The following is a 20,846-nucleotide window of genomic DNA, read 5'->3' on the forward strand; positions in this document are numbered from 1 at the left end:
ACTTCACTACAATCTACACATGTGTCTGAAATGTTGGCTAAATAAGAAAGTGCAAGAATAACCCAAAAATTATTCACTAAAAGGATTGCTTCATGCCTATTTTAATGGGAGTTGAAAATACAACAGTTGACGGAATACGTGTTTACATGGGTAGAGCAATTAGGTAATAATGCAAATAGCGTGAATTGTAGAAAAAATGAGAATTAATTTTTTAGACCGTTTCTCGAATGATTGTCACCCCGGAAGAGGTTTCATCTCTTATTAAGTGGACCCTTGAAAAATTAACATCAGTCCAAAGAAAAAATCTACTTGCGCCTTCCACCCTTATTTGGAATGCTTAATTTATTTACGATACAGTCAATTGAATTCAATGGCATTATTTATAAGGGTTGTAATCATAGAATAAAGAAGAATACAAGAAATGCCTTGTAGTCGTGTTTCATGATCTAAAAGTCTGACACTTCTTTGCTTAAATTTTATGCACAGAACTGTGCTTCATCATTTTTATGACATTCAAATGGAATGGCGATATTCGATGTTAAGCAAATGGAAAAGAGACAGAGCGCGGGCTAAGTTTTGGCTATATGGACCAAAACCAAAAGGTATTAAGTCAGTGGCGGTATTAGTTTTAATTCAAATTTCAAAACTTCTTTAAAGACAAATCTTGTTTATTTTTTCTATTCAGTTCCAATTATTTATAGATTTGCGTCTTTTACAAATTTGCAATATAAGGCTGAAAAACGGGAGAAAAAACTGCCGGAAAGAAATGAACAGACCTCAAATGTAGCGGAACGCCGCTTGTGGTTGCTTGGTTTCTTTCCCGTAATTCATGGTTCGGCTGGCGGGTTTTTTCTTCTGTTTATACGCATCATAAATAATAATAATAATAAGATGATGGTTGATTGGGCAAGAAATATTTTGTGTTTCTTTGGCATTGACAACTTGCTGTATAACAATTTTTGAACATTTTGTTTCAGAAGTGTTTATTTTTTTATGTATACAGGATGTCCGGGCTCAAAGTGCAATAACTTCGGGAGGTGATTCTACATGATGGTAGAAGCAAAAAAAAAAAAAACTTTTTCCGAAATTTCAACTTTTTTTTTCCTTACAAAAAGACATTCCTACTAAAAATCCTTAGTGGAGGTACACACTTACCCGATAAATTCGCTGTGTGCTTGTCGAGCGCGAGATTGGTGACATTGTTTATTATTTTCCAGTGACGCGTAAACCGAGATTTCGAAGTTATAACAATGCGCTTCAAAATTGTATATTTTATGATGTTTAAAACTAAATTCGAAGAACAAAGAGAATTGCACAAAAATAATAATAAGAATTTACACAGTCTTCCAACTGTAGGTATTCGTTGAAGTTTCGTTGATTTTGTCGTAAACGTGGATTAAAAATCCTTATCTTTTTCACGGCATGAAACGATCATTGAAGTAATCTGTTTTCAGAAGAATGAACGAATGAATCTCTTGTTACGTAACGGGCGGCCTTCAGGCCCTCTAACCCATTATCGAGTTATGTAACCAACATGTATAGTAAGTACATTTGAGGTATTTGTTTATAATACAGGGTTTTCCAATAAGAGGTGTTATTTTATATAGCCCGCTATTTCGGTAGATGTTACTTTTGAAGCTGTCATTTTTTGACATTTGACAAGTAGAATCTACGCCATTAATAAAAAATGGAACAATACACGCTTCAACAACGCATTGAAATTACTAAAATTCACTTGAGTGAATCAAATGCAAATCATCTTGAGTGATGAGGCCCATTTCTACCTCGGTGGTTTCGTCCACAAGCAAAATTGTCGCATTTGGGGCTCGGAAAACCCAAGAGTTATTGTTAAAAAGCCTTTTTATCCTCAACGTGTGACTGTTTGGTGCGGTTTATGGTCCGGCGGAATCATTGGACCTTACTTTTTGAAAATGAGGCTGGAGCAACAGTTACGGTGAATGGATTGCGCTATCGAGAGATGATTAATGATTTTTTATAGCCAAAATTGGATGATATTGACTTCAACAAGGCGGTGCTACGTGCCACACAAGCAACGAAACTATTGATCTTTTACGATTGAATATCAAAATAACACCTCTTATTGGAAAGCCCTGTATTTATTTAAAGTAAACAAATCACAGCTGTTCTGTTACCAGCTGTAAAGCGCGGGAAGGGGGGGTAGCGGGTGTTAGTTCTAGGATTGGCCGGTCGATTTCAAATGATCCAAAAGCAATAATAATGCAGTACGCACACGCCGGAGCAATTTTTCGTTTTGTAGTTGAAAAGTACATCTAAAAGTTGAAATTTCAAAAAAAGTTAATTATCTTTTTTTACTTCTAAAATCATGTAGAATCACCTCCCGAAGTTACTGCACTTTTACCCAGGACACCCTGTATTTGTTACTTATTTATTTAAATTTCACTACAGATTTCGACACATTTGTATCATGTAGCAAATATATTTTTTTCTAGAATAACTTCATAAGTAATACCTCAAATTGTAATATATCATCTTTGATACAATATTAGCGATTTTCAAAAGAAAATGTGAAACAGAAAAAAAATCGGTCGCATGTGATGAATATGAATTTAACCCAGGAACTTAGCCTTGCTGGGGCGCTACTCTACCACTGAGCTAATTCGACCCTATTTAATTCGGTTATATTTAACTCTATCATACATCCACTAAGAACTACCAACATTAACTCTATTCTCTCAACGCATAATTTTATTTGCCACTATACTTTATGTATGATCGTAAAATTCTTCGCGAACTAAATGCTATCTGGATGGTGTCTTGGATAAATATATCCTATTTTATGTGCGACATCTATTGTCTTTTTTGCAAGTATAGGATGAATATTTTTATACATTTGTAAAAAGCATTAACTTTGTAAGTCGTCATAATTTACAATAAAAAACACATAAATTTGTTTTTGACAAGTTTAATTTTATTTAAACTCTACCGTCTTCGGAAGAACCCTACCTTCATCAGGAGAATATTAAGAGCTGGATCAATTTTTAATATTTTCCTGATGAAGAAAGAGTTCTTAAGTTTAAATAAAATAAAAGCGGTCAAATACAAATTGTGTTTTTTTATTGCGAATATTTTTATTTTTGGAATAACTTTATAATAATTGGAATATTTCATCTTCGGGCCATATTTTACCACTAAAACAATGGGAAATTTTCAGAATTTTATTGACGGATAAAAATAAGTTGGTAATCGGTACCTATAGGCAAAGGAAGATAGGTTATTAGGTTCAATTAATTATTAACTTTTTAACGTTTTAAAAACGCTTCTTGATGATACTGCTGTGTGTACACCGGTAGCGAAATATTAGATAATAAGTAACAAATTTCAGAAAAAAAAATCATAGTTTATCTCAAAGCAATACGAAAAACGATAAGAAATATACTGATGCAACTTTTTTTAACAAATTTTGTCATATTTTTGTTATATCTGTATTCTGTATCCATTATTTAAACGTCCCACTAAATAATGCACACAACCACCATTTAAAGGGCGTTAAAAATTTTTAAATGTTCGTTTTATCGAAGCAAAATTAAGTATATTTTTCCCTTGCATAAAATAGCATAAAAAATACAAGTTAAGATGATGAAAATACAGAATATAGAAGGTGGTATTCGCATTTCTTGGTCCAAAGTTGACTGCTGGTTAGTGTTTGTATTCCTGACTTGCGATGGAACTTATTTAATTAATGCACGGGCATGGAGAGTGGAGACCTCTGATCCAGCGCGCCCTTTGCGAGGCACGGACCTCGGGATGATGAGATACTTTAACCGAGATATTGGATGATTTATCTAACATTTTGATTTTTATTGAATGTGAAATTAAGATGCAATTTCAAGGCTTGAAACATTTACTAGTTCGTTTTAATTGGGATACCAAAAAAATAAATCATTTAAATTACTTTGATCTCTTTTAACACTTTTCAGCACGTCACTTTTGTTTTTACATAAACACCGTATTTTATGCTTATTCGAAAATAATAAATTTTAGTTTTTTTTTAATTTGATTTTTCTAATTTTTAGGCCTCATAGGTGTTTTTATAAGCAAGAAAAAATCACATTGCTTAGTAAAAAAATACAGTGTAACACAAATTAAAATGTAAATGTTCTTTTGTTCAAAATCTTAAATCTCTGAAAGTTCTTCACAGATTACTTTGAAATTTCGACACAACTTTGCATTTGAAAACGCGTGAGATTTTATTTACCTATTATATAGATGTCACTTATGATAGGCAAAAACATGTTTTTCTAAACATGTTTTGGACAATCATGATTTTTTGAAAAACAGTGCGATCTTTTGGAAGTAAAAACAACTCGCGCCGTTGTTTCTCTATCTACACAGAAAGACTGAGCCACTGCAATGCGTGGTGGGGTATAACTAGTATAAAAATATAAAGATATAGCACTCTTTTTAGGGTGAATTGCCTAATACAAAAAAATATATATATATTAAAACATGTAAAAAATATTAATGGAGACAGTCCAAGTGAAATAATGATGATTTGTATAGCGCCGTTTTTGTGTAAAATCACCTCGAGGGTACTTTATTTGCGGTTTTTGTCTATGGAATAAAGTTTTTAATCTATCCGAGAAAAAAGACGCAATACAGTAGATTTGTTTAACGAAATCAAGAGATATTATAATCTTCCTGAGGAAGAACTCTGGTATTGAGAGGGTTAAAAATATTACAATATTCATGCGTTTATGAAGATAATATTGCTAGATCAAACATTGATATTTGTGTGTAAAAAAAACAAATAAACCTTAAAATATGTCAATTTCGTAATAAATTCTATTAAATTAGGTAATATCATGAAAGCACTCCGCGCCGAAGCGTGGCTATTGGGCAAGTTAGTTCTGCAGGCCGGGAGATAAAACAGTATAAAATCTTGTCTGTTGCGAACATAGAAATTAATGCTTTCCATGGTAGTCAAGTCTTCGAACCATCCACGAATCAGTCTGAAGAAATGTGAAGCAATGTACATATTCCTTCTGACCCGTAAATGGTTCATTCCAAGCAAACACAAGACAAAGTCAATAGTATAGAGCTACGGGTAGCAGCTATACTCTCTCGGGTAGAGAAATCTTCTCCGAAATTTCTTCTGAACCTTTTTCAACTTGAGGAAAAACGTCACCTTACTTGTTCCTACGCCTATTTATTTTATTTATTGATATAATGCATTATTTGTATTTCTTATTATTTTAATACTGTCGGTTGTGTATCCACATCATAAATGAAATACACACATAAGCGCAATTACATTGCGAACTCCCCAATACAACGGTTTCACACTATGAGAAACCAATACTTAGGTGATGTCGATATATTTAATATTAACTTTACGAATTTTGTGGATTACGTAAAAGACTTATTTCAACACTATTCCTAAATGGAAGTTATATTTTTTTAAGCCAGTCAAAAAGTGGAAATTAAATAAATTTAAATAAAAATTCGTTGTACTTTAAAATTCTTCCCCTAAGCGCAATTTTTGCTAATATTCTTAAACGAGGTGTTGATAGTATCAAGTAATAGGAATTGTTGCATACCATATCAATAATAAAATTTCAAGACAAAACAATAATAAGAAACTAAAAAAAAATAATAAAAATAAATAATGACGTTATCATTTTGTGGTATTTTAGATTTCATGAAAACGGTTTAGTAAACAACATTTAATAATTATATTTTCCATACTATTCAAACAGGTAGGTCGTTATTAAAATAAAATTTCAGGAATCGAAACCCCGCAGTTGAAAAGAATAAACAAAACCACTATCGCACCAAATCACGAATACTTAAAAAATTAAATGTCATGAAAGCGTTGTTAATCATCGCCATAAAAGTGCAATTAAAAATAGAAATTATTATAAAATCCTCGTAAATAATGGCAACCCATATTGTTTTCGAAATGTTGGCATTAATTCGTGGAATGATAAAGCAGAAAACGGCAGTAAATAAAACGCACAATGAGTTTCATGTATTCTCGCCATAAAGAAAAACGATAAAATTTAAATCACTCACATATACTTGTACCAATATAATGTAATATTGCCTACAACCTTCTCCACTTGTCCGCTTGTGTAAGATTTTACATATCAGGGATGTCAGACGAAAAAAGATAAATTTATACTTTCTGTCCTGCATCGTGAATATTTCATCGTTTTCTTTATTTCTAATATATGTATATTAATGCAGGGGTGTGTCGTCCATATAGGCACGTTAAGCACTGACTACTCTACTTTACACCCACTAAAACAAACCTAAATAATATAAAATTTTATATAATTATTGCAATGTACTATCAAAATACGCGCGAAGCATTAAACTTAACAATTAACCGCATTTCTAGTCATCAAAGGCAGTAACTAAGGCATTTTAAAATGTCTGTATTCATTGGATACAAAAAAAGTGTGATGATTATAGAGAAGTCTGGTTTGGATAAACGGTCGTGCCTTTCGGCACATATCACAACTGTATCTATTAGTGCTGTCTGTTGGTACCTTTATTAATCCAGATAGCCCCACCATGCCAATTTTGGTGCCAAACATAAATCCACTTTACTAACAAAATCAAGTAAGTTTTTTCACATCAATTGATTTGATGTGTTTTTTATTGCCAGCCCTGATGAAAAACTTTGTGCACACTACTGTATACGTTGTAAATTTTTGAGAAAAAATGATATCTCTATTTTTGCAGAGTAAGCGCTTTGTAGTGAGACATATATATTGGAATAATATGTAGTTACAGGTAAATCATTTAAAAGAGACCATTGCTTGAGTAGTGGTGTACTGGGTGGATCAAACAAGTAGGCATTTGCAGGGTGAAAGGAGACTGCCAACGGATGTTACAAACTAATTAAGAAAAACTTTTTTGATGAATAAAAATATTTCACAGATTAACATTTTAAGACTGCAGGTACTTTAAATATAATTTGAGATTTTCACAGGCATAATAAGTATTTTAGTCATTTATTTTCGGGATACTATGCCGTATTGTGCTACCTACTTCTTTAGCAAACTTTTCGGACAGCATTACAGTGTCCATAATCAGGAGACAGAAAGAGGTAGCAACACGGCATAAATGACTTTGTTTTAGCACAACTGCTACATTATAAAAAAATTAGACGCCGACCAGAATTTGATGGTAGTTGTGTAAATAAGCTACATAGTATAATACCTATAGTAAAAGATTTAGAAAAAAAATATATAAATCATAATAAAAATAAAACCTGATGTTATTATAGCGAATGGGATGAGAATGAGTTTTTTTTAATTGTTTCTAAATAGCAGTTAAATCGTTGATTCTCCATATTGAATTCCATAAAAAGTACTCGAATCCCAAGCTGCCAACCCTGCGTATCGCCCCACCCTGGTGTCCATTATATTCGTGTAATTCTTCAGTGGTACCCAGCGGCACGCGATGCGACAATATCGGAGGCTTTATTGCGCTTTCGTAGCGGTGGCGTTATTGCGGCGTAGGCCTGTAGCCCGTAGGCCGTGGCCGCAACGGTACGACTGTCACGTGTACGTGTGACAAGCCTCTTCTAATTATCATTATTATTATCACTTCTCTTTACTGACTAACTGTCACGCCGATTTCAAAGTAGAGATAGATCGAATAAAGCAGTTTTTTTTTTAAAGAAAGACAAACATTCCCGGGTTACGAATAACCAGACAATATTTGAAAATCTTCTACTACCACCATAGTAAACGTGTTGCTTGTGTTGTGATGGAGGACTTAGCCAGCCGAGGAATTGAACACATTACGCCTGGGTGGGACCCAAACGCGATGTCAACTCAGCCACCGACCGACCGACCTTTGTCTCATTTTATTTTGTACCCTTTTATGTGATATCGCCGTCCTAATACACATGGCCAGTGAGTCTTAAGAAAAACACTGTGCTTTTACTTACCTCGGCAGTATAGCTTCAATTATTAATACAAACATTGATGAATTGACAGGTTTCCAAATAAACCATCAGTAAAAAACGAATGTGTTATTGCGATGTCAGAATGATGAAGAAGATGTTTTCATAAAAATTCTAATATTTTCGCATTTGATCATTGTGTATTATCAGGAAAAACGCAGGTGGATAAACACGTGTTACGATATATCAGGAATACTAAAAGTTCATTCGAAATTGGCATGCTTTCCCATTTTAAACAAGATTTAAATAAATCAACAATACTCGTTTTTCTCCGTATCGATGAGATATGGGAGAAGAATGGGATGACTTATTACCAAAATGATGAAAATCGAAACCTCAAATAAATGTATTTAGAGTAGAACTGCCGGTATTTCCTGACAGTATATATATGTATTTAATGGGGTATTTATTACATTTACATTAACTCCACACGGGAGGCCCTGAGGAAACTTCTCTCAGGGCCCATGTCATTTTTGGAGATGCTCTGTGGAGGGTATTTTTGATTAAAGGAAGGATAAGAAATTCTGATAAGGAAAAAGTAATGAGGAGTGGATAGGAATATGGGAGTCAGAATTTCCAGGAGTGACATATGTTTCCATCCCCCCCGACGCCATACAAGGCCATTGCCCAGGCCCATCGGTCTGGAGAGTCCGACTGAAGATATCAAAAAGAAGAATTCACAAAGTTGTTGGGCGGAAGCATTCGCCATCAGGACCTGGAACTACCCTCACCTCATGTACCCGAGCACCCCTGCTAAGTTAGCAAATGTAGCGAACCACTTGGGGCGACCAATGGCAGAGGGGTTGGTTATCCGTAGATAGTTTCAAATTGGTAAATTAATTCATTATGTGAAATAAAGGAGAGTTTTCCGCTACCTGCTAAAGGTGAATACTTAATACATGAAATTGCATTCTTGAATATTTTGGCGACAACACTGCAATAATGCTCCACAATTCCTGAAGAAGAATAGTCCATTTTACACTTTGCAACATCCGCGATGAGGTGGATTGCTTCATTCAAATTCATAGTCACATCTTCCTTTTTGATTATTCCAATGTTATTTTACATGTGATCAGATGCAAAAATGCTGATAGATATTATTCTTGCACATATTTTACATGTGATATGCAAAAGTGCTAATATATGTTATTCTTGCATATATTTTACATGTGATCAGATACAAAAGTGCTAATAGATGTTATTCTTGCATATATTTTACATGTGATCAGATGCAAAAGTGCTGATAGATGTTATTCTTGGACATATTTTACATGTGATCAGATTCAAAAGTGCTAATAGATGTTATTCTTGCATATATTTTATATGTGATCAAATGCAAAAGTGCTGATAGATGTTATTCTTGCATGTACTTTACATGTGATCAGATGCAAAAGTGCTGATAGATGTTATTCTTGCATGTATTTTACATGTGATCAGACGCAAAATATGTTATTCTTGGACATATTTTTATGATCGTATCCTTTCTCTGGTAAAGTTTTACGTGAATACTGCAGAAGAGTCTCAACTGCTAGACCCAAATCCAGTGGCATCCCCAATTATTGTGGTATGTTGCGAGGTTAAAGAGAGTGGGGAAGAAAAGGATAGATGAAAAAAGTAGGTTGGGGAGTACCTGGCTATTCTATTCAAATCTGGTTACCAAACACGGCTATTGCCATTTCAAACAACGTTTCGATTATGAATGATGGTCTTTCATACTTAACGTCGCCACACTTGAGCATCTGATACTACTGCATATTTACTATCTGTAGTATGTGTCTAAATGCATTAAAATTGCAAAGGTTTTTTTAAGACACATGGATAAATAATAGCATATTGGTTATCTAGCTAGATTCCACCTTACACAGCTAAAACATATCAATCACTTCACTTTCGTTCGTCCTCTGCTGATTCCAACATCACTAATGTAACATCTCGGTAAATAATTACAGTTGCCCTTTTAGTACACTGATTATTTTTAGTAAACCTAATGACAAACTGAAGGAATTGCCGGTTTTCATTGATACCCAATAAATACCACTTGTCTCCTTGTAACGGCCGCGGAATCTTGATTATTGGAAGTATTACCAACATCGCCTGGTAATGAAGGCAGTTTGGCGTCGCATCCTCTTTCATTACGCTTCCAATATCGGAGTAATCCAGGGACAGTTATTACATGCTAGCAATACTGCCACTTAGATCCTTGCAGTTTGTTTAGTCTGTCCGGTCATCTGTGGGCGCAAATAACAAATATGTAATGTACTATTTTCAATGGATTCAAATGATCATGATATGAAATGAACAAGACAAAAACAATATGAGACCAATCCCTAAAAGTCTCCTCACACATAAACTTACTCAAAGACAGAGTAATTAAACTAACACACATCTTTAGATGTCTAATACGTATTCAAAATAAATATTTACTAAGATTTACCTAATTTGCTTTCTGCCAGTCAATAATACAATACAACATATGGAATGGGGTGAAAAACATCGCACAAAAAAAATAATAAAATCAAATCGAACTAAACTATTTTATTTTATTTTTATTTTGTTTATTTGGGAAAACCAACAGATTTTTTACATTCTTAAGCAATCAATTTATAAAAAATTCAAATAATATCTAATGATAGGTTTTCTAATGATAGGTTTTCTAATTATATTTTATTGTCCTGATGAAGATTGAGGCCAATCAAAACCTCGATAACTCGAAATAAAGTGGTTTAAAACTAAGTGTTTGTTTCATTTTGATAGGTTTTCACTTAAAAATTTAATTATAATAACAAACTAAGGGTCCAGTTTCCGTGGGCAAAAAATATTTACAGAAAATACAAAATACTAAATAAAGTAAAAATAACATCGGATATAAGAACACAAGTAAATTACAATATATCAATTTTATCCTCACACAAAACCAAAATATGTATATACCTACAACTAAACTGAACAGATGTTTATAAAATGAATCACTTGTAACTGGACAGGGTTCATATCAACAACATGATAACTTGCAGTATGTTATTAATTATTATTTAATAATAGCTTAGGTATCTTTTTTTAAATGTTCCTAAACTACACGAAAATATGTCAATATAATTAAAATTCTTATTGTATAGGGTACAAGCTCTGAATATAAAAGCGTTTTGTCTGAGATTAGTAGAACATTTTTGAAGATGAAAAAGTGATTTATCTCTAGTTCTAAATCTTGGGAAATTAATCTCAGAAAAAATATATATCAGATCTTATAGAAAACTAAAGGCATTATACTTCTACCGTGCAACATTACAAATTCACAAAGATAAACTATTCTGAATAAAACTGCAATATATAAAAATAATAGAAATCTTAAACAAACATCAATTTTCGTAACTTCGAAATGTAAAAAAAAAACAGTGGAGCAATTCAATTATAAACCTTATGAGTATTTTTAAAAAATTCATTTCAAGGAAGATTTAGAAATATTAATAACAATTTTAAAATCTTAAATTTCACCTTAAAAAAGACACACAGAAAATGTATACTATAACACGTAAGTAGAATATATATATACAAACTAATAACGATAATATTATAATAAAATACCCCCTACACACACAAGCTCAGCTTTATTATGGGGTACAGCATAGCTTATATGTATATGATTGGATAAAATTATCAATATATCTTCATATTTTTTAGTAAACGATGTAACATTACATTTTTTGAATAAACTATAACAAAAAAAATCTTTCGCCATATTTTTTAAATATTGGCGTTGGTTTTCAAACTATTTTATTCTATGTAGGTGTATATATTTTACTGAATTAAAATCTCGTTTTTTACATTGACTAGAGGAGATTATTTTCTTTAGTCAGTGGTGTTTTGTTTTTTTTTTCTTGAAAGTTATATTTTGGGATTCTACTATTGGTCAAGTTAATAATAATATCGTTTGACTTCTTTTGTTTTTTTTATTTATTTTTGTATGAAACCACTTTGTGGTTTGACATAATAATGAAATTATATCAATTACTTTGTTTGTAAGTACGAAATATTATGTACCAGTTTAATTTTGTACCCTAAAGATATTAAATAAACAAAAAATCGTGGTAATAAACAAAATAATTGTTTTATCTTATGTTTTCATTTATTGTGAACAAATTAGGTAGGTGTATACTATTTACAGGATTCTTTTGATTTGCAATGAAATTCTATAAAAAAATATATTTTAAGAGAATTATTTTTCTCCAATGTTAGGCAATCGACATACGAGTACCTAATGAATTATCTCTGATTTCATGAATAAATATTTTAAAGAATAATTTATTGGCTTTCGTGTATTGGCATCGTTTTAACATAATTTAACCTTAACAAAATTGTAAGGGCACTTTCTTTCAAAATATGCATTTTAATATATCGTTATATTTTTTAGTAAAGCTAATGCTTCTATGGAAGAGGAGTATTGAAATATTTGATCATATATTGTAACAAATAAACAAAAATTTACTTATATAATAAATAAAAAATATTATTAAGAAAAAAAAAAAAAAATTCTTATACATCGGACAGACTAGAAAAGGCATTCCTTTCATATCCTTCTTTCTGTACACTGACATGTGATGTTCTCGGGAGTCCTGCAAGGTCGTAAAAATACCCCTAAGCCCCCCAAAACTCCCCCAATAATCCCCCCCATTCCTCCCACACCCCCCAAATTATCCAACAGACCCCCAAGATTCGCGGACTTTTTATTGTGCTACCACTGCGATCAGACGTAAAACCACAGAATCACTGTCCCGCTCTGATTTCAATGGTTGATGCGGGGGAGAGAGGGACGCAGATACTTTGATGCTACATGACAGGTACGTTTGCGGCGCGTAAGTATCGGCTAAACCAAATAAAAACTTGTATCATAGAAAAAAATCAAAGGCGGTGCGTGGATTGCCAGAACTGAAGACAAGTTCATCATCTATGGAGGTCTATAATATTATATGTTTATAATATATTGTAACATCATATACAATATCAAAATACCAAAATTTAATACCAAACTAATGCAAAACAATTATATCTGCTTAAAAATAAAGTATTTCATCAACCTTCCGATTGAAATAAAGAAATTGAAAGATATCAACAAACTAAAACTCAAACTGAAATTTTACTTGTCAGGAATAATTAACTAAATAATTGACTGTTTTTCCCTTTCTTTATATATATATATATATATATATATATATATATATATATATATATATATATATATATATATATATATATATATATATATATATATATTTTTTTTTTTAATTGACACCTCACAAGAGCGTCCCTGCCTGTGCAGTGTACAGACAGGGGAACTATGTCACCACCCGGTTGGGCGGCGTTGTGAAGCGGAATAAGGTAGAGGCTGTAGGAAGGGATTTGTTGATGCGGGCCTTGAAGAGGCTCGGATTATAGGAGGGAGGAAAAACAGATGCCGGTAGCTCGTTCCACATACGAGCCGACTTACACAAAAACGAGTCCTAAAAACGGCCCGTTCTCATGAAGCCAACGTCAACCGTGAACGGGTGTTCAGCTCGTGTCCGTCGAGTTTCGCTCACGTGCACCGGTGCATCAGGAATCAATGCTGCTAGCTCATTGGCGCAGGCTCCATTGAAATACCTGTAGAACAGACACAGCATGCCTACATTGCGTCTACGCATTAGAGAAGGCAATCGGTCTGTTAACAACGGATTGTCAATCAGATGGATCGCTCTCCTTTGCATAGATTCAAGCAGGTTTATTAAGTATTTTGGGGCACCAGCCCAAAGGTGGCTCCCAAATTCAATAGTTGGGCGGACTAGTATACTATATTTATTATCTGTCTTTATTAATCTCTACATTATTTAGATGTTTCTAATAACTCTTTTAATTGCTCAACCTACACATATAGATGATCCAGAAGATTCAATTGTTCCTATTATATTTACACTTACTAATTGCATAATAGTGTAATAACTCGCTCACCAAGCACAATAACCAGTTTCATCTTTAGTGAGATTGCGATTATAAATATATTTTGTACCGATATGTAATTTATATAACACCACTGTACTGACTTATATCTATATAAAAATTTTAAAAAATAATTTAAAAAATATCATATATCTATAATATTATATTTATAATATAATGTCCTCCTTACTTATAACAACAATACAATTACATCGCATTTATAAGTAAACGGGATCGTTGTAGTGAGTTAATTAACAATATTAGCAACATACCTTATGATAGCTCTAGGTGCTTTTGTGAGGAATCAATCATTTAAAATCTACAGTGTAGAACAGCAAGACAGTTTGAATTGAAAATTTAACTTCAGAAAATTCTTTGCCCCGCGGCTGAAATACAATCACTGACTCGACGTAAAATTCATACGCAGTACGTGCACTATTGAATCACTTTTGTGCGTGAATAATGACTTTCTTATTGATGTGGAATATCTAATGTCTAATAAAAAACAATTTTCTATAAAAACTGTTTATTTTTTAACCGCTTTTAAAGGATCTTGAGACCCTAGGATGGCATTTCTATAATGTACAAAGTGACTTAGACAGGCTCTGCAACTATTGCACAGCTAATTATTTGGACCTCAATGTTTCAAAATGCCACACCATGTCCTTCACCAGAAACAAGCATATAATTAACTTTCCCTATTCACTCCGCGATGAACCCGTGATCTCAAAAAGCGAATGTAAGGACCTTGGAATCTACGTAGACAGTAAACTTATATTTAATACGCACATTTCTTCAATCACTACCAGATCTTACAAAATGTTAGGTTTCGTACTGCGTCTGAGTAAATTATTTAAAAATCCACGTACGCTAGTAATGCTTTATTCTTCACTAGTCAGAAGTACACTGGAATATGTATCGCCTGTCTGGAATCCCAAATACACTTACTATGTCAATAATATAGAGCGCATACAAAATAAATTCATTAAGTACCTAGGTTATAAATACAACAATAATTACATCTGCACTCTCCAATCCCTGAAATCCAGGCGAACGGTAGCTGACATGACATTTCTCCATAAAATAATACACAACGAAATAGACTGCTCAGAACTTCTATCCCAAATAAATTTTAACACCCCATCTAAAAGAACTCGACACACCAACCTTTTTTACACAACGAGTAATAATACAAACGCTGCAGCCAATTCCCCTATTTCTCGCATCCTTCAAACATTCAACTCAATTCAAACAAGCACAAATACCGATATATTTTTTGATTCTCTCCCTCTATTTAAGAAAAACTTTTTTAGCACACTGAATTCGCCCACATAACACATATAACCACACACAGACACACATGCACACGTACACACACACACAAACACTCACACACACCTCTCTCCTTCCCCAGCACACTAATTTAACTTAACTTAAAAATGTAACTTAACCGTAAAATGTATAATATACCTCATATGCATATATGTCAGCGACATGTCATTGGTACCAATTATTGTACTAACTTTTATAATTTTGTAACTATTGTCATCTATGTAATTATGTACTGTTTGTTTCTGCAATAAATAAAAATAATATTATAATAATAATGTACTAGCATTTAGCCCGGCAATCGTACTATCCATGTCTTTCTGAGATGTCCCTGACTTCTTCTATAACTCAAACCGACTTTAAACACTTCTGATACTAATAGAAACAAAATTTGAAATTTTCAGCAAATTATGTCAGTGTTTCAGAAAACGGGAAATAATCAAATCCTTTTTTATGTAGATTGCAATTGCAATAATTTTCCAATGAAAATCGGTATTGTGAATATTCCTATTAAAATTTGTAATATTTTAAATATGTTTTCAATTCAGTTTTTTTACATTAACACCACACACGAAACCCCGAGAAATATTATTTGGGATGCAGTGTGGAGGGTCTTTGGGGAAAAAAGAGTTGGGAGGAAAAGGCTTGAAGGGTGGGTTGATGTTTGGGAGTAAGTGAGTCCAGGAGTGACAGAAGTATGAATCTATCCCCCACAAGCAAGGAGATGTCCTTTAAGAGTCCTATTGAAGAGGTCAGAAGGTCTCTTTCAATCAGTTGGGCCCAATAGCCATAGTCTAACAGTAAATAGTATTGGCCCGAATGCACGAAGTCAGACATATTATCCAATATTAGCATTAAGAAATGCATCTCATTTTAAAGAAAACTTTCGTAACATAAAAATAAACGAAAAATTTATAAATGTAGCTAACATAACAGGCACTAATTATTCAATAATATTAGTACTTTAAAGTGGGTATTAAAGAAACTTATTTTTATTAACAAAAGCACCTACGCAGTACGCACCGCCCTTTTTTGTCGATTGTCCATCGGGTAGCCGCGCCAATTTTGACGTCGTAAGAAAAGCAGTAAAATAACCGTTTACGGCCCCCGATTGCGTTAGGGAGGGTGGATGCCCCATAAACCGACCACTGGCCCTTTGAAACCACTACCTCTACCGTCTCCCACTTTCTACTTTCTTCTTTCTCCAGCTAACAAGACATTATTGGCAGCGTGTGCTCATCGGAGGTAGGAAGCGTGGTAAGGGTTTGATTATTGTAAGGTTATTTGATGGGAAGGGCTGGTTGATAGTTTGAAAAAGCGATGAAACACGTGTTTTGTAATTAAAAAAAATTGAAACGACTTAAATATTAATGAAATATTTTGTGGGATATGACCTCACACATTATCTGTGATGCCGTTTCTCTTATTGTCTTCAACTAATCTCGGTTCGCTTGCATATATACCTATGTTGACGTCTCGATTTCTATTAGATTTCTGGGAGTTTCAATAATACGAGGCGTATCCAGAAAGTAAGTGTACTGAATTTTTGTAGGTTACAAATCTTTTTATTGAAACAAAAAAAATACATGGTTACCGTAGTACATATGTAAGCTATTTTTCGACATAGTCGCCATTTCTCTCAATGCAGGTGGTGAAGCGGGGGATCAACTTTTTGATGCCTTCCTCGAAGTAGTTTCCCGCCAACACCTTCTTCCACTTTTCCACCTCCTCCTTTACCTCTTCGTCGGTTAAAAACCTTTTTCCACCCATGTACAGCTTCAGGGAGGTAAAGAGATAATAATCTGAAGGTGCTAGGTTAAGGGAATGCGCGGGGTGGTTCAGGATATCCCATTTGAACGAAGCAAGCAGTTCCTTCGTGGCGTTGGCCGTGTGTGGTCTGGCATTGTCGTGCAGCAGGCTGACTCCCTTTGTCAGCATGCCTCTCCTCTTGTTATGAATCGCCTTCCGCAATTTTTTTAGGGTCTCACAGTATCTTGCAGAGTTGATGGTCTCCACTTGAGGCAGATATTCAATCAAAATTATGCCTTGACAGTCCCAAAACACGGATGCCACGATTTTCTTGGCTGAAATTGTGGTTTTGAACTTTTTGGTGGAGGGTGAAGAGGTGAGAACCGTTTTTAAACTCACGATACCACTTGTACACACTCGTACAATTCATAGCTTTATCACCATATGCAGTTTTAACCTCATTATAAACCTCAAACGGAGGTTTTTCCTTCCAAACGAGATAACGGATGACGCCGCGTACTTCGCATTTGGCGGGAGATTGGATTGACATTTTTCACGAAACGTGTTGTTGCGTTGACACTTCTCAACGTACTGACCTTGAACAGGTCTCGTTGCGGAGGAGAATAGTCAGGCTACACGTAAGTGTAGCCAACATATCGAAAATATAATTCATTCGGTCGTGAGAGCGTCAGTACACTTACTTTCTGGATATGCCTCGTACATTTGCAAGTACAATAACAAGTACAATACTATGTCGATTCGTTCAGCATAATACAAACAGTTGTCTCTAATCAATGGTTTCGTCCACACGACGTCAGCGCATTTCACTGAGCTGTTCCCAATAAAGAATTAAGCAGTCAAAAGCGCTAAATAAAGTGTATGCAATCAATTGTTATTATAATATTTTTTTGGGCCTATCCATCAATTTTCAAGTATTTAACTTACTTGCTTGCTGGGAGCGGATCAGTGCGTTGGGCGGGCTTCGTGTGGACGGAACCAATCATGTATATACTAATAATATGTAATTTCATACAAGCATAGAAAATAATGATGTCCCATGCATATGAAATTCTGGTGTTCTGGAGCGTATTACGTTTTGTCCCCGATAACTTCACCAGAGCTAGGCAGCACATGCTTCTTATTGTTCTAAGAGGCAGGACCAACCTACCAATGTTTATGCCTCTAAAGATAATGACTTTGATTTTTTACCAACTTCCTTCAGATAAAGTCATGTTTCAGTCAAACCTCAATAAATTAAAGATTATAATAGAACACGATAATGCATCGCAACTGATTTTATAAATGTATATAATAAATTAATGTACTCGTTGGTATACGGTTAATTGTAAATGTTATGAAATGTCATCGGAATCACTTTTTTTTACAATTTCTACAATTTTCACGAAAAGCTCGTTGTTAAGTATCGAAATTTAAAATGATCAAACTGATAATAGTCAATAGTCAAGTTATATTCTGTACCACTAGTTTTAGTAATAATTACATTTAAATTTTTAAAACATGTACAATAAAACGGTTAAACTTCTACAGATCATGATGAAACTACTCTAGAACTCATTATTGGAAAGTTTTCACTTTATCGGCACCCTGATTTTTTTGTTTTGTTGTAAGGGTGCAATAAGAACAATTTATTAATAAAAGCTCATTTTTTACTCGCGTGAAGCAATAATCCAACAACATATCGTAACAAGGCATGAATACAACTACTTAGTACTCGAAAACCCAATACTGCTTTCTGAATATTTTTGTGGTTCCCTAAGCGCTTTCAATATTACTAATCCAATATCCCCATTTTCAAAATTTCACAAAAGACTTTCCTTCATCGTATATAGACTATTGTATTGCATCGATTCTTTGGCAAATAAAATATAATAATGTATGCACCCTTCTGAGTAACATTTTTAGCGGAAGCTGATATTTATGGTTTGCAGTTGGAGGCGACGAAGAAGAAGAAGTACAAATATTTAGGGGTGGGTTTTGGGTGGGGGAAGGGGTGGGAAAGAGGTCTGTCACATCTTGAATGATGCTCATTCAAAAATCGTTTGCGACTGTTTGGCAAACAACAAATAACGCAAAATTCAGGGCTGCGAAATGTCACAAATAATTATATGAAAAAATCCATTTCATTGCATTTATCAGTTTATATGTTGTTAATTTTGGAAGGACATTTATTTTGACATTTGAAAAATTACCAATACTCAGAACACGGCGTATGATTAAGTATAACAAAGGTGGCGTTGATTATAAATAAGGTGATAGTTATCAATAATTAAAATTGAATTTTCAAATCAAGAAATATTTTAATCTGACAAAATAAGGTGTTTAAAATTAGTTTGTTTCCGTTGGTGAATTTTTCTTCGCTATTTGAAAATTTTCCTTCAATCGGTAATTAATTAATAACCTTGTATACAATATTATTTTAGTAATATCTGATAATACAAGATTACAAATGGGTTTTTTTAAATTTTGGGTTTTACTAAAAAAACGTTAAGTGCTTTTATTTTTAAAAAAAATTTCATAACGTTAAAAGATATATACATATTTCACTTTCTTAACTTATGAACACATAAAACATTTTTAAATATTTTTACTACCTAAGTAACATAGTATATTTAAATAAAATTAATATTTAAATTCACCTTTCATTTCTCAATAATTTTAAATGATGGACAAGAACACCCTTGAAGGGTGAAAGCCAGAAATAATAGGAAAAAAAAGTAACATAGTACTCTTGTATAAAAACACTTTAAGTTTGCTCGCTCTCAGTTTTTTTCTTATATACATATTCATTACACGGTCGATGTCTCTTTCACCACTTTCAGTTTTTGCTGAAATGTGTATTTATTATGTTATCTTATATAGTGTTCATTTACTTGATAATTTGATTAATATTACACGAGGAAAAAGTCTTTAAAAAAGGTGCTCTTTTTTATACATGACCTACATATGTACAAAATAAGTACTTAAAGGTAATTTATTTTGACTAATTATGTCAAAAATAAATATTTTCAAATGGCCTTTGACTTGTAAAAAAAACAAAGACTATTCAGTAAACAAATATACTAAGGTGAAACAAACAGAAACTTTTAAAATTTGAGAAAATTTTTATGCTCTTGCATACCCCTCAAAGGCAACAGATCGAGATGTCGTTTTTGATTTGCACTCCCCGCATAAGGAATGAGGTTTGATATGCCGTATTCTCTCTTCCCCGAGGCATTCTGCCTAGCGATATTATATTCCGTATTCAATCGAGACATCCTTCTCTACGCAGCTACGTTTCTACGCGCTACGTCTCTACGACAGTATGATAGCGTTCCAAATCGTCCGACTGTCTCTACTTATTTTATTTTGATGTGTTTACATGGGGTGATATATCCACCCGCTTTGTGGGCTCCTAGTAAGTGCACGTTTTCAATATTTTAATGTAATTCATCTTAGATTCATTTGATATTAATGGTTCTCTATATTTTCCCCTTTTTTACCAAACTTTTGTTTTTTTTATGTACGGTAAAATACCCAATATCTGACACTTTAAGAAAAAATAAAGACTTCATTGATTATTAAACTTAAATAAATTATTAAACACATGGTAACAAATGAATAAAAAATTCGCTAGTTAAATGACAAATAATAAAATAAATACTTTTTTCATGACAATACGTAGCCAATATCTGACAGGGCCAAATTCACTAACTGGCAAGATTTGAAAAAGATTTCTTAAAAACATAACAACTATTTTACAAAATCTGCTGCTTTATTAGATTTACTGTTCGAATTGTTATAAATCGTTGGTAATCGGTGCAAATAGGTCCATTTTACAATT

Source organism: Hesperophylax consimilis, chromosome 22, assembly GCF_061612785.1.
Source record: "Hesperophylax consimilis isolate HC1 chromosome 22, BYU_Hcon_1.0, whole genome shotgun sequence".
Lineage (NCBI taxonomy): Eukaryota > Metazoa > Arthropoda > Insecta > Trichoptera > Limnephilidae > Hesperophylax > Hesperophylax consimilis.